The sequence below is a fragment of the Ambystoma mexicanum genome, chromosome 6q, assembly GCF_040938575.1.
Source record: "Ambystoma mexicanum isolate Mex_15411 chromosome 6q, UKY_AmexF1_1, whole genome shotgun sequence".
NCBI lineage: Eukaryota > Metazoa > Chordata > Amphibia > Caudata > Ambystomatidae > Ambystoma > Ambystoma mexicanum.
In genome coordinates, this window is record NC_090937.1 from 1052221894 (window position 1) to 1052237502 (window position 15609).

The window sequence follows — 15609 nt, forward strand, 5'->3', positions numbered from 1 at the left end:
CCCACAGTGAACTCTCTGTCAGAAGAAGTGGTGTCAATGGGGGCTGGCTGGGGTGTGTTGCTGGGTCTCGTGGGCTGGTCCCTGTCCTTCTACTCCACAGCAAAGCCTCTGCAGCCTCTTCATGAGCTGCAGCAACTGTGGAAAATGGGACAAAGGACACAGACATCAGTCATCGTTGTCAATGCATGTGTGGCATACACGACATCAAAAGTACCAATCATTCAGCACCTCTCAACCAGCAACTGACACACCCACATGTAGACAATGCACACACATACAGGCACGCCCATGCAATCTGCCTGACAACTGCTACATGAGTGTAATGTCAATGATGAGTCACAGTCACTCATACGTCAATACTGCACATTGTCACTTGGCTACAAACACATAATAAACAACATCCAATGCCACCATACCAATGCCAAATTGACACACGTATGAAATGCAGCCAAGGGCAAGGGGACTGCACCTGAGCACCTGTCCATCTAATTACAGTCAGCAACATGTGCCTGTGGCAGCCTGGCCTGCAAACAAGCAACATGTACCAGCACAAATATCCGAGGAATAATTTCTTATGTCGTGAGGGCCAGCACGGTACCCAGTCATTTTACAGAAAACAAAACAGCGAGGTACGTTTTACCGAAAACCATAATACCAAAAAATACAGAACATTTTAAGTAAATATATATGAGGGAGTGGGGTAAGGGATTAAAATGGGTGGAGATGGGGTTGGGGTTACAAGGATCAAAATACAGGGGAGTTTGGGGTGGGACTCCCTCAAATTAAAAAAATAAATTTGGTATTTTTTCTGTGAAACCTCTCTGAAATTGTCTTTGGTAAAATCACATATAACCGGCCAGCACATACATATTGCATGAACACACATTAACTTGTGCATCAAATGCAGTGGGATGTCACATCACATCCACATCCCTGAGACGTGAATGCTCCAACTTTACATTCACAGACATCCATGCACGTGTCAATCAGCAGATGTGTGGATGGACTCACTTGCAGTTGTACTGCACATGGAGTTGTCCTTCATGCATGTCACTGACATGGCCACAACATAGAATGCTGGCATCTGTACTGTCCCTGAACTTGGTCCAAAAACACACACAGCATGTGCCCGAGTACAAGTCTCTGAGGACAAATTTTGCAAATAACCATGCATTTGCCAGAAAAACAGATCTGTCACCACATATACCCAACATTGGCATGAGGCACAATGCTGCTGTGTCTCACACCTACACAAATGCTGCATATAGAATGGGGCACCGGCAATCATGCATGCCACTTAGACACTGTAGAGCACTGTTCCACATGGGTATTCACCAGCAGCATCCAGGTGTCTTCTCCATGCACAGATCTGGGTGTGAAAGTCTTGGTAAAACCTCTCCAGGAACCACAGCTGGTTGTGTGACAACAGGGGGCAGCCCGCATGGTACACCAGTGGACTCCAGGGCGAAGGATTCATCTGCCTTCATATGGCAATGGGCCTTGAGGTCATCCCATCACTTCTGGTTTGTCTTCATCGGACAGTCTGTCACCCCCTCTGCGTTGATAGCAGCTGTGATGTCAGCCCAGATCTGCTGATGTGCATTGTTAAAGAGAATTCTCAAGAATGGCTAATTTCCCTTACGTACTGAGTCCCACAGCAGCTTTGCTGAATTTCTAGGATTTATTTTTTTCACCTGTTAAAGGTGTGAGCCCTTTGTCCCACTCTTACATGTGTTTTGCTGTGTGTGTTTAACATTTTTGTGTTCATAGACTGTGGAGCCTTACCTACCCACAGGCATCTTCTTTTTTCTGTTTGTTAAACAGCACCTTCAGTACAGTTACACAGTGTTGTCTTGTAGACTTCCCAACTCAGACTCCATTTTCTGGGACTGACTACTGTCTCCCAGATCATGTAAAGGACAGGGTTAATACTTATCCTTTTTAGTCTGTTTCTCTTGGAGCATTGTTTTGCTCCCTTTGCATCAAGACTTGGCTGATGGCAGTGGTAACTACCCTATTTTTCCTACCGCGGTTATCTTAAATAACTTTGGTATTGAACTTAAACCCGCTGGACAATATACGTTTTTATAAGGTTCCGGCTGGGTTTATTCTCCATTTCCTTTTGAAAATGACTTCCTCATGTTTTTCTCTGCACGCCAAACCAAGTTTGGTTCCTTTGTAACCGTCTCTTCACAGGCTTTTACACAGAAGCCCTCCTTAGGCGCCTGAAAGTCTGCATAGGCAGGATCTGAGGGAGGAGTTTTAGGACCCATGCCATGGGTACCCTTGGTAACCCAAGTCACACTCCTGTTTGATTGGCTAAGTGACTGTCCGGCCAATAAAAAGCAGGTCTCTGGGTCTGGAAAGGCAGAGTCGCCACTGGAACGAAAGATCCGACGAGGAGCTGACGGAATAGGACCCCTACCACGACTGACCACCTGGTGAAGCCCTGCTGCAGGTCCGAATCCTCGAACTCCAAGGACAGAGAAGATCCTCCCAGAATCTTCTTTCCCTGAGCTGGCGGGACCAACTAGTTCACTCAAACTGCAAGCCAGGACTCCCTCCTCTGGTCGAATTCGCAGTACAGAGCTGCAGTGCGCCGGATAGCCAGGAAGGTCGGACCCGGCTTGAGTTTTAAGGAGCGCACCGTTTATTTGTTGCTTTGCTCTGCTGCTGGCTTCTTCCCTGGGCAGTGCAGAACCCTCCAGTCTTCCTACTTCATGTCAGTCCGACAGTCGCTTCAGGAACTCTGAGCCTGCAGGAACTGCCAGGAACATCTGCCTCAGCTACAGCTTCTTCTCCATTTAAAGGTACTGTGCAAATCCGGTTGTTCGTTTCGTTCAGCCGCGGTGATGGTGTGTGAAACCTTTCGCCAATCCGAGGGCTTGTCCTTCTCTACTCTTTAAACTAACTTTTCTGCTGACCAACTTCGCCCGGAACTCTTGGCAAAGACTTAACCACAAACTACCCTGAACTGTGTGATCCTGAGCAAAAGACTTTTGTCCTATTGACTTTGGCCCTAAGCTTATTTGATTCCATCACTATAGTTACGCTTTCTAGATTGCCTTGCTTACTTACCTGTTGGTGCTGCTCAATTTCTGCCTAACTTTGTCTTTCGCTCCCTTTTAAATTACTAGAGTGCCATTTTGCTCCCACTTCATTCTGTGAGCTTAACTTGTCTGGAAACTATTGGGAGTGGTGTGGTGTATTACGAGTGTGATTTTTGAAGTGCTTTACTTTAGTGAAATGTCATACAACTGATGTGTAAATAAATGTATATTCTTTTACTCAGAAACCTTGAGTCAGTGTTTGTTTGAATCATAGTATTTGCTGTCCTTTGTGTAACTATTGATACTGCTCAGTTGCTCTTGAGATGAGTCTGGCTGCTCAGTCATCGCTACCATTTTACTGTGTAGTACAGGCATGTACCAAAGGTGAATTTGTACTGTCACTTGTAGTCCTAATTGTGTGTGGTGTTCCCAAAGGGTACTGCATATAATTCTGCCAAACATGCGTCATGACCCAGCTGTGTTGTAGGGTTAAAGAGGGCATCATATGCATCCAGGACCCGATCCACCAGGATGCCATCTTCAGTAGTGGTGAAGTTGGGAGCCCTCTGCCTCGCTGACCTGGGGGTGCCTCTCTCTCCTGAAGAGGTGGATGGTCCAGACATAGCAACCCTGAGGCAGTGGCGTTGCTGTGTCCTGCATAGGTGCTGTGGTGGTGTTGGTAGGGAGAGGTGGGAGTCCCAAAGTATAGATGAGGTAGGTTGTCACAGGCTCAACACAGGAATACAGGCAAATGCAGGACATCTGGTACCTCAAGACAGTGCTGGAAGCAAGCAGGCACTTGTACTAAATTAGGCAGCAGCAGATATGAAGCGTGTGAGGCAATGCAGTTACAGAGGAGGCATAGGCAGTGGCTCACAGGCAGGAGCACGTCTCTCATCTGAGGCAGCCGAAAACAGAGTAAAGGCAGCCAGCACTTAAGTTATGCGTGCTGCACGCTGCGCACCTATGTGTCGCGCCTACATGGCTCATGTCAATGAGGGTGCTATTTAAGGGGTGCACCGGGCATCACTGGTTGTGTGGGCGAAGGTACGAAGACGGAGGAGTTTGTCATACACATTTTTGGGGGTGCTACACACGCAATTTTATTTAGATTACATGTACCACATTTTTCTTTTTGGGGGTTACCTCGGTGCATGTATTTCTGTCCATTTTGAGGCCAACAGTGTGTCGGGTGTGCCATTTTTTGTTATGGGGTTCCTCTGTGTATCGCATACTGCTTTCGTCAACTTTGGGAAGCTCTCCGGGTATCACATACACAATTTTCTATTTTGGGTTTCCTCTGCAGATCGTGTACTGCTTTCTTGGATTCTGGGGTACATTGGAGGCTTTATGAACCACGCATCTATGTAGGATATCACGTAGACTGTTCCCTTCCACATATTTCCCAGAACAATATACTGGTGTGCATTCAATTCATCCATTACATCTGCACCATGAGTGGAAAGGCCCCAAATGGGAAAGGGAGTAGACAGGGACTTGGTGAGGACACATCTGCCCCAGCCCAAGGAGGATGTGGTGTGTCTCAGCCCACAGGTGACTCGGCACCTTGATGTGGACGTGGTCGGAGGCAGATGGGTAAAGCAGCACCACCTAGGGCCACAAGGTCCATGAAGGGATGCCGTGAAGAGCAGGAATAGACTCCACCCCAAAACATGGCACAGGAGCAGGGTCAGTGATGAGTAGCTTCAGTTCCTTATTGATTATGCTGGCGATCACCATCATGAGATGTACCAGCATGCTAGAGCATCCACACACCCGCACAACGAATGGTGCATTGGCAGCATGTCACAGGAATCATTAACGCCTTAGGTGTGGAGTTTCATACTGCTGAACAGGTCCAGAAGTGGATGAATGATCTCACAGGGAGGACCAAGCATAAGCTCAGTGTCAACCAGGCCTCTGCACTGGCCACTGAGGCCACAAGTCAATTCATCACCATTGAGCAGGTGCAAGGTGTTGGAGGTGCAGAGACCTATGAGGACACATCTAGCGAGTGGCTTTTGTGTGCATTGTATGTGTGGACAATCATGGTTGACCGACCCATATATGTGTAGCAATACAGCTGGCTGCAGTTGTCAGACATCCTTGTTCAATTCATGTTTGCTACCGTGTAGACTTCTGTTACATGGATGGCATTCTGGGAGGTTTCTTTGTGGGTCACATGTCAGTGTGACTGTACGCATCACTGCTGGCCTTCACAGCTGTGCCGGTACTTGCATGTAGGAGTTCAATGTCCCAATTATGTGCAAATTGCAAGACCCCATTACATGCACCCCTGACAGGCACACATCACCCACAAGGCCCACCTCTGTGGCACTCCAAAAAATCAAACATCCACGTGTATCGATTTTTGCAACATTCTTGTGGCCTGTCTCTTTTCATTGTACATCAAGTACATGCAATTTAAGTCGAACACACACATCACTTGCTGCTCAGTCATACGTTTGTAATGTCACCTGCTCTTATGGGATGCTTATTCTGAATGCATAGCCAAGCTGCCTGCCATGACGCCCTGTGGCGTGATAAGCCTGCCGGGGTATTAGGGCCCACATACCACTTCCCTATGTAGCAGGCATTCTGTAGATGAAACTCAACTTGCAAATTGCAAGGGATAACACTAGATGAAACATTGTGTAGAGCAGGTGATGGTGGGTCATCATGCCAAGTTGACCAATCTGGTACTCTCCAGTTGAAATGTCTGTAGACAGTCCATGCGAACGGTTACAGACATGAATACCGTCAATGAGTTTGCTTGTCTGTATTGCATGTCACGTATGTGCATGGTTAAATATCAAAATGTAAATCCAGTTCATATTAGAGTCACCAGGCTGACATGAAAGGCCTGTATGTGTTCATCAGTCGATGCATGACCGACACATGCCTAGTTCTCAGCATCATTGTGGACGACACTCGCACAAACATTGGCCTTTCTGTGTACTTGAGACATGCATACTTCTCCAGATATGTGTAAACTGTTTGAAATGCAATGACATGGCAGCTACATTGACCATTCAGATGTGTCATGAGGGCTCTGTTGATACTTATGTCATGTAATCTGTAGATGGGGAGGTGCTGGTTCTAAGTCCGAGCATGCCCGGTAAAGAATACTGACACATAATCATAGGATGTTGCTCATAGACAGGGACTGATGCACCAACAAAATCAACTATGCATGATGCACGAATGTAGGGAATGGTTGTTGCACCTACATACTACTCCCACAAATGACCTTTAGCAGTATCAATGACAAAGGTGGCTCATGATATGTTTTATGGGGTCCACATTCACACAGAACAGCCTCTTCATCACCAGGCATGCCCCATGGTCAAATTGTGCACAAAAATGACTGACAACGCTGGCAGTAGCATATCTACTCAGTGATGGCCTGCAGCCAGTGTACACCATGTTGTGGCAGTGTGGCAAGGGGGTTTTGTACAGTGGAGTATAGAATTACATGAGAATTCTGTGATTGATCCATGTGATTGAGTGTAGGTTCAGTATGGAACACTGTACATTTGCACAGTGCACTATTGAAGGTACAAGTGGCATAGAGGTGGCGTGGCACAAGGGACTACCAAGTTGTGTGGTCACGCAGGACAAAGACGAATATGGTGCACAGTAAACACACACAAAGTGCAGTGCCACTTCGCATTTGGTGAGATGACAACGCTTGTTACATGATAGTGTCATACAAAGAGACAGTCAATTATTGTCACTCACTCACTCGTGGCCAGTCATCGGCTAACATTTCATATGACAATGACATGTGAATGGCACTGTCATCACACAAATTGTGATTTGCCAATGCATATTCATTTATTGTGCTAGGTATGCAGCAAGGGACTCACAGCCATGTTAATCCACACACAGGGTGCAGGTACACCTGGTGTCGTCATTGATGTAACACACCGGATGGTAACAGACATATGTGTAGTCACATTTTGGCAGCACACAGGGAAGCCTTCACTGAGAAGGTTGAGAATTGTCCTGCGCACACATCGTTCCTGCACACTTATCATGTCATTGATTGTACATGGACTTCGCTCTGCACAATAACGCAGATGTCAGATGTAGGGGTGTCCAGCCATGTTGTGTACGTCTGCACTTTGATGTACATGTGCATGTTTGTCAGGAAACACATCACTCAAATTGCCTTTCTCTGTCCATGTGCGGATGATGATACAGAGGATACAGAGGAAGAGGTGGAAGAAGAGGTGCAGTTACATCAGTCCACCAGTGGAGATTGCGGTGTCCTTCATTATGAAAATCTTCAGGTGTTACAGGTGATTATCAGTCGTGCTCTTGCCTCTTCTGACTCTACTGATTTGGATGCAGAACCAGAAGTGGATTCCTTGCAGAGGGAGAAGGTGAGTGCCCGCAACTAGCAGATCAGATGGGGCCGTTGAGTCTGTAGCAGTGCAGCAGGCTTCACATGGGCAGTCAGTGGTGACCCCCACATCCGCGGTGGTTACGGCTGCAAGACCTTCCTCCCATTAATTGGTTTCAGGTTTTGGGGCTGATGTCCAACAGAGGGTTGCAGACCTGCAACCAATGACAGGGGCACTGCAGCAACGGCCTGGTCCCTTGCATCACAGCACTGTGGGCCCTGCACACATGGTGGATGTATGTATTCTGGAGAGACACTGTGGGAGCGGCAAATGTTCTGAGCCACCACCCGGCATGGCGATATGTTGGGTCGAATTGTAGAGGGTATGGATCACCTAGCTGAGAACATGTCCACACCAGCGGGATGCACAACAGCAACAGAACATGCAGTCCTCAAGCTGCTCCCACAGACTGGGCATGGAGCCCAACATCAAAGGCAAACAGGGATCTGAAGTGTCTGCAGGAGTACCCGCATGCAGACGCTAGTGCAGACAGAGAGGCTCTGAGGCATGAGATGTTGGTCTTCTTGTATATCCAATCACTGTGAGATAGAGAGCTTGAAAGCTTCATGATGCACTCTCAGCCACAAGGTCACAGCTTCACAAGGAGATGGATGTCTTGAGGCAGACACTGTCCTAGCAACTTGATGCATCACGAGTGAGTGCACATACAGCCTCTGTGGCCATTCAGAATGAAGTGCATTGTGACCTCACCATTGGGGTGCTGGTGCATGCCTGCATGTCATGGTTGGCCTTGGCCAATGAAGACCACGATGTGGCACTGTGTGGACTGGATCCTCCTCCACCACCACAAGCACCTGCAGATCCACCACAGGATGAGGGGGTCCAGCACACCCATGTCTCCTCAACCTCTTCTACCATGATTTCCATGAGACCACGGAGGGATATTTTCAAAAATGTAATTTATTTTATATTTTTGGGGTCCACTTATATGGATATGGTCACACATCCTCCCATCCCCCCCCTTTTTACCTGATCTGTGTGGTCTGATTTTTGTTCTTTGCTCCCTTGATCGCGATGGACACCTTCTTATTTTTTCATACACCTCTCCAGGATGGTGACATGTGTTGTTTTCCCCTGTTCGAGATGGGCTGCTTTTTTCCCGATCTTGAGCTATTGCCCTCTCAAAGGAATAATGAGTGCAGTACTGGAGATACAGCTATGCACAGTGGTGACAACTGCCATGGTTGACTTGAGTGGGCAGATAACAATGGGTTGATGGCCTTTTTGCACATATGTCTAATATGTATGATTTGCTCCTATGGCTGGTGATAGACAATGTCCCATGTTGTTGCAATGATCCTGATACAACAAGCGATTGCTCTCCATGGGAGGTTCAACCTCACCCTTTCAAATCCCTGATCCCCATGGCCACTGCCAGGCACTGGCTCTCCATTCACAAATGTGGAGGTACAGTTTCTGGTGGAGGTGATGAGGGAATCTGTCAGCAGGTAAGGATGAGCACTGTCTATTGTGTTACATTTGTTTTAGTGGTCACCACGATTTTTGCATTCATTCTCACACATTTGCTTTCTTTGTGTGTCATTTATTAATGTATTTGTTTGTATACTACGTCAAAAGTCCACAGGCATCAGAGCGCAACAATTATATGTCAGGTACAAACAAATAAGGAGAGGACAGTCAGATCTGCTGGAGGAAGTTCATGGCAGGGTTTTTATCTCATTTCTAAAAGTGGTGGGTTTTGAGATTCTTGCGAAAAGAAATCAAGCTTGCCTCAAGCCTACGGGCAGATGGTAATGAGTTCCACAGGTTTGCCGCTTTTACCGCATAGGATCTTCCTAGGCCATTAGCTTGTTTGAAAGCTGGGCAGGACACTTGCATCTGATTGGAATAGCGTAATGTTCTGGCGGGGCTGTACCCAGGTGTCCATACTTTGAGGTATGATGGGGCTGTCCCAAAGATGCATTGGTGAGTCAGAGTACATACCTTTAAATGTATGCATTATTTTACCAGAAGCCAATGAAGATTCCCCCTATTCTGAAATGTGTATCCTTCTGGAATCATTGTAACTACACATACAGCTTAATTCTGGAGAACTTACCATTTTTTCAGATTGGATTCAGAGGCTGCGGTCAGTAGTGAGTTACAATAGTCAAGTCTTGATAATACAGTTGCTCTGGCAATAATGGCAGAGTTATTTTCTGTGATGTATGAACGAATATTTTTAAGCAGGTGAACTTGATAATCACACTTTTGAGTTATCTGTCTGCAATATGCGTCTGCATTAAGGGATGCCTCAAAATGAAAGCTTAGAGTTTTTACTTTATTATATACTTAGATGTTGCTATTACCAAAGTTGAAACTTGTATACTTTGTGCTCAGTTTGGCCTTGGCCTGCCGGGATCCAAAGGTAAGCAGCTCAGTTTCAATACTGTTCAGTCAAAGCCAGTTTTTGGACATCCTTGATTCAATCTGTTCATATACATTAGTTCGGATGGAGGAATCAGAGGTGTTATTGCCACTGATTCCGGAATCAGCTGGGTGTCGTCAGCATTGTTTGTAAATAACACCCATAGGTAATACAAAAGTGAGCATAGTGACCCGATATACAGATTGAACATAGCAGGCGACAGACATGCTCCCTGCGGGACCACACATGGAATTAGAGCCTGTTACGAAGAGGCAGAGCCCCACTGAATTCTCGACTCACGATTTGAAAGATAGGAATGGAGCCACTCGACAGCCTCTTTCAAACAATGTCCAAGATGTGATAAGGAATGTAAGAGGCGTTTGTGTTCCACCAAATCGAAGACCAAAGATAGATCTAACAAGACCAGCAATCCGACTTTCCCCTTGTCCATGATTGGATGTTCGTATAGTCTTGGTCAGTGGGCTGAAAGATGGCATGGAGTACCAATGTTTTTTCTAGTGATTTTAGAATCTCAAAAAGCTTACCAGTGGAATTGGATGGTTTATCGATCAGTGTGTTAAAGAATTTCTTTTTGGCGCCCATAATTTTTAGTTTGTATAATTTATAAAAAAAATTTCCAAACTGTTTTATTTTCCTGTTTGGTGTTTCAGCCATTTAGATTTGAGTTTACGCTTCTGTCTTTTTATATCCCCCAGAGTTCGGCAGAATCACTTGCAGAACCCTTTGGGAACACTATAGGCAATTAGGACTACAAGTGTAAGCAAAATTTCACCTTTGCTACAAGCCTGTACTACACAGTAAAGTGGTAGCAATGGCTGAGCAGCCAGACTTATCTCAAGAGTTTAAGTGAGCAGTAGAACAAGTTACACAAAGGACCAACAAATACAGTGATTCAAGTAAACACTTAATAAAGGTTTCTTGGTAAAAAAAAAAATATACATTTATTTACTTGGTCAGTTATAAAACATTACACTAGCATAATCAGCTCAATATCACACACTAATACACCACAAAAATCCAACCGGTAAGTAACTAAACAAGTTTAGCTCAAAAATGAAGTGTGAGCAAAATGGCACTTTAGATACTTAGAAAAAGGAGGAAAAGACAAGTTTATAAGAATAGACAGACCAAATACAATCATAGGCAGGGCAAAGGGTTTCAGTTAAATACTACCAGCAATTCTTCTCAACAGGCCTGGGCCAAAGTCAATGGACCAGAGTCTTTTGTATAGGATAGCACAGTTCTGGTATATAACGGTTAAGTCTTTGCCACAAGTTTTTAAAGGATTTGTCTAGACAAAAACTATGATGAATATTTATGGAAGGACAAGCCTTCATAGTTGAGGAAAGTTTCACGCACTTTCTCGATGGCCGAAAGGATTTATGGACTGCGTTTGTACAGTACCTTTTTAAATGATGAAATCTGTAGCTGAGCCAGTTGTTCCTGGGAGTTCGAGCAGATCTCGCTGTTCCTGTGCTTCAGTCGTGGGGACAAGAAGGAGGACATCGGGAGGTTCCTGCACTACCCAGGGAAGAGGCCAAAAGCTGTAGCAAGACGTTGGTTTAAGGTGTGAGTGCCTTAAAGTCCCTCTGATTTCTTCCCTCTCTCTATCTGGTTTTCAACAGCACTCTGATGAAAATTCGACCAGATAGGACGGTGTCCAGGTGGCTTGCGAGTTGGTTGTTCCCACCAAACTCAAGGGAAGAAGTTAACCTTGAAGGGCTTCTCTGCCGTCAGAGTTTCAGCAATTCAGACCTGCAGCAGGGCTTCACCGGTCGTCCAGGAGTTGCAGCAGTCCTCTTCCTTCCTCTCCTCTTCGGTTCTTCCATTCCAGTGGTCGACTCTGCTTTCCAAGTCCCAGAATCCCGCTTTTAAACAGTTTTCCCTCATTCATTCAGGCTTGCTGTCACTCACCCAGCTATGAGAATAAGCACAAGGAGTTTCGGGCACCTCCCTCACATCCTGTCCACCCCAGACACTCTGCCACCATAGGAGGGCTTCAGGACATAAGCCCACCAAAGGGCACGAACAAAGGGACCAAACCTGGTTTGCACGCAGAGTTGCACTCAAGAAGGACTTTTCCTAAAAGAAATAGAGAAAAAAGATGATCAGAGTCTGTTTTTACAGATAGGTTCGGGCCGCCATATTGAAAAACATGGCTACCCCTGATGTTGATTTTGAGCTACCATTGTTAGCAGTCCCGAAAAATCACGGTTGTTGATCTAAACCACTGCCACCAGCCATTTAAAATAGGAAAGGTAACATTTTACTGTTGCATGAGTGTTTTGATTCAGCGGAAGCTAAGCAACCCCTCCAGCACTCTATAGTAATATAGGTTGTGCTGAGTCAGTAAATTTAAAGAGACTAGTAAAGTCAATTTAACTTTACTTGTCCTGAGAGACAGTAGTCATTCTCAGGGAAGGTAGTTAAACCTTTGGGGAGTCTGAAAAGACTCCCCTGTGGCACTGCACTGACAGTGCTGTGTGACACACAGAAAAAGATGATGCCACTGCAGTTGTTTTAAAACTTCATAACCAAAGAACACAAAAGTAAAACACATCCAAAATACATGAAAGAGTGGGAAAAAAAGGCTCACACTCTTCCCAGGTAAGAAAATGAAATCCTAGAAATCCAGCAAAGTTGCTGGGGGTCTCAAAAGGTAAGGGAATTTAGCATATTTGGAGATTTCTCTCTAAAACCCAGTTCTTGAGTAAATCATTTTTGGTGTCCGATATTGCCTCTTACGCGTATTGGGCTTTATAAGTTTGCTGCAGAAAAAAGATAACAAGTGATTGGCAGAATCAGAACTGTGGGTGTCTGCCATGATTGACATCAGACAATCTTGGAGATTTTGGGGGCACACATTTTTTAAAATTATGACTTATGACAGTCTTCGCAGGATTGGATGGTTTAAGAGGTGGGTCTGCAAAGAGAACCTGAAACTCACTAATATGATGGTCTGACCATATGCATGGTATCGTTTGATCTATAATAGTATTGAGGTTGTTAGTAACCACCCAGTCCATAATGGTGTTTTTAACTGTGGTGGTTTCGTTGTTTTGAACCTGGAAGTGGATGTTGGCTAATGCAGCTTCTAACTCAATTGCTTCTTTGTCTAGATTGTTTCCACGCCAATGATTTAGATCACCCAAAAACAGTGACGCCTGATTTCGTCCGACAAGGTTGTTGAGAACGTGAGTGATTTCTTCATTAAAGTCGGACATGGGTAATGGGAGCTGGTAGATTAAAACAAAGTTGACACAGCAGTGATGAGTTGGATTCATTTTAACTAAGAGAATCTCTCAACCTTGACAAGAGCAAGAAGAGAAGAGGCTCAGTTCAGTCTTGACAATGAAGGCCACTCCACCACCATTGCCTAGGTCGCGATCTTTACAGAAGATTGTAAACACCACAGGGAGTACAATATCAGTCATTGGGTCACTGGTATCCGAGATCCAGGTCTCGGTGAGACATGTTAGATCTGGGTCATTGTTAACAATCAAGTCATGAATATCTCAGGCCTGATTATTAAGGGAACTTGTGTTGAGGAGAGCCATTTTTAAGCTTGTCTTACATCTGGTAGGGCGAAATCTGGTATTACCTTGGATGTCTTAGACTTAAGGCATGGGAGTAATTGTGGTTCTCCTTTTTGTGAGTCGGGGCAGTCAATCCCAGTTTGACCTGAGGAGAAAGCAGCGGATCAGAGACTGTTTTTCTAACTGATGAGTCAGTGATTAGTGGAACATCAGCAGAAGTAATGGATATTGGGGTTGTTGATTGTGCTGCTACGACCATGGCAGGGCTTAGCAGAGGATGACTTGCGTGGCTTGAAGAGGTTTGGTTGTTTTAAGCGTATTCATGAGGGTAAGGCGGCTGGCATGTAGTGATGCTAGAGACACAGATTCATTTGGGGAGAGACCCATTATTAATCTGGAAACAAGATAGAGTGAGTGGTGCTATGAAATATGCAACCATAGTGACAGGGCTCTGAGCCATTACCTGAACAAAGTAGGCAGTAAACGCACAACCGCCGATCCCGTGGATGACCAGCGAAGACCGGCATTAATTAGAAGCGCCAGCGCAGAAGCGCAAGAGGGATCTAGGTATGTTGTCCTGGGGTACTTGGGAAATGTAGTCACAATACAGAGCGTACACGCTCCTGATCCTGAAAGAAAACCGATTTTAAACAATGAAAGTGCTTTTCGCTCTGCAATTAGGCTAGTGGTAAAGCACAGTCAGAATCATACATTAAGGCACACAGAGAAGTTGTATTCAAGGTGGCATTCAGATCGCACTATGAAAAAAAAGAAATGAGTAATCATTTTGTCACAGTGAATGTCAGTGGAGACGTGTGACTGTCCACATGCATGTGTGTGTATGTACCCTTCCACATCAATGCAATTGTTTTTGAGGTTGCCCTTCCACAATTGACAGCCAAGTAATGGGAATGTGCAGCACTTATCACACTTGAACCATTGGCAGTATTTGCCACATTCTGGATCTGCATCCTCATTCATGTCCTGCATTCTCTGTACATCTGGACTCTGTGTTTTTGATTGTTCACCATTTGCCTCCCTGACCATTATGAGGCCTTCTTACTGCCACTCTTCTCCTCCCCTACCCCAATGTGTCCTACAGGGCCCTGGAGGGTTACGCCCTGTCCACACTACTCTTTGATCTGTACCAGAGCCCACTCCACACTCTTATCTGCTCACATGACCTGCCCTGCTATGGTTCTACTTTTTACACACACGTTGACTGTCAGGTCTGTGTTAGGCAGAAACCTGTGCAGTTCCCTTAGGGAACACTGCAAAAGATTTAGGACTACAGGTGATTTAGGACTACAGGTGTTAGCAGTAAACCCACTTGGTAGCAGTCTGTACCACCCAGAATTACCTGGTAGCTGTGGCTGAGCAGTCAGACTTCTCTCAAGAAGAGTTAGGCAGTATGCAAAGTATACACAATAGGCACTCAGACACAATAATACAAGCAAACACTGACAAGAGCTTTGGTATCAAAGTATATAATTATGTATTTAAAAACACACTGTTTGAAACACTTCAGCACTCTTGTTGTAAAATATTCTAAACACAGTTACTATTGTAATATATACATCCCTTTTTCCTTATCAGATAAGTCTCAGTAAAACACCACTTATTTTCATACAGAGGTGAGCGCTTAACTAGATGGCACTCCAATAAGTTTGTGAGAAATGGAGGGAAAAAGACAGAATATGGAAAGATACACCACTCTAAGATTCAGGAACACTGTTAGCAAGGCAGAAGAGCAAAAGTCACTGGTGAGCCAAAGTCCAAAGGCTGGGCCCACTCTTAGAGAGAGCAGAGCACAAATGCGCCCCAGATCACACAGTTACACTAGGCTTAGAACGTCTTGCAGGGAGCTCAAAAAGAGTTTAGAGAGGCTTAGGAAAGTTTAGCCAGGGTGTCCCTGGCTAACCCAGGTTCGAAAGCCGGGGGCTAAATCTACCCCGTACAGTCGGTAGCAAGGGAAGCCATTTGGGACACGGTACCTTAAGTGGGAAGGATCCTTCAGCGGTAGCAGTTGTTCCTGGCAGTGGGTGCAAGTCACATCATCGTCCAGGGGAAGAGAAGATCTCGACTTGGAGGAAAGATGAAGGTCGTTACACTGCCAGGGAAGAAACCAGCCGCAGAGTTTTCCCGTTAAAGGTGGTACCTTTGTTTCGTGGTAAAACGTGGTATCCCGGTTGCCGGGGTGCTTG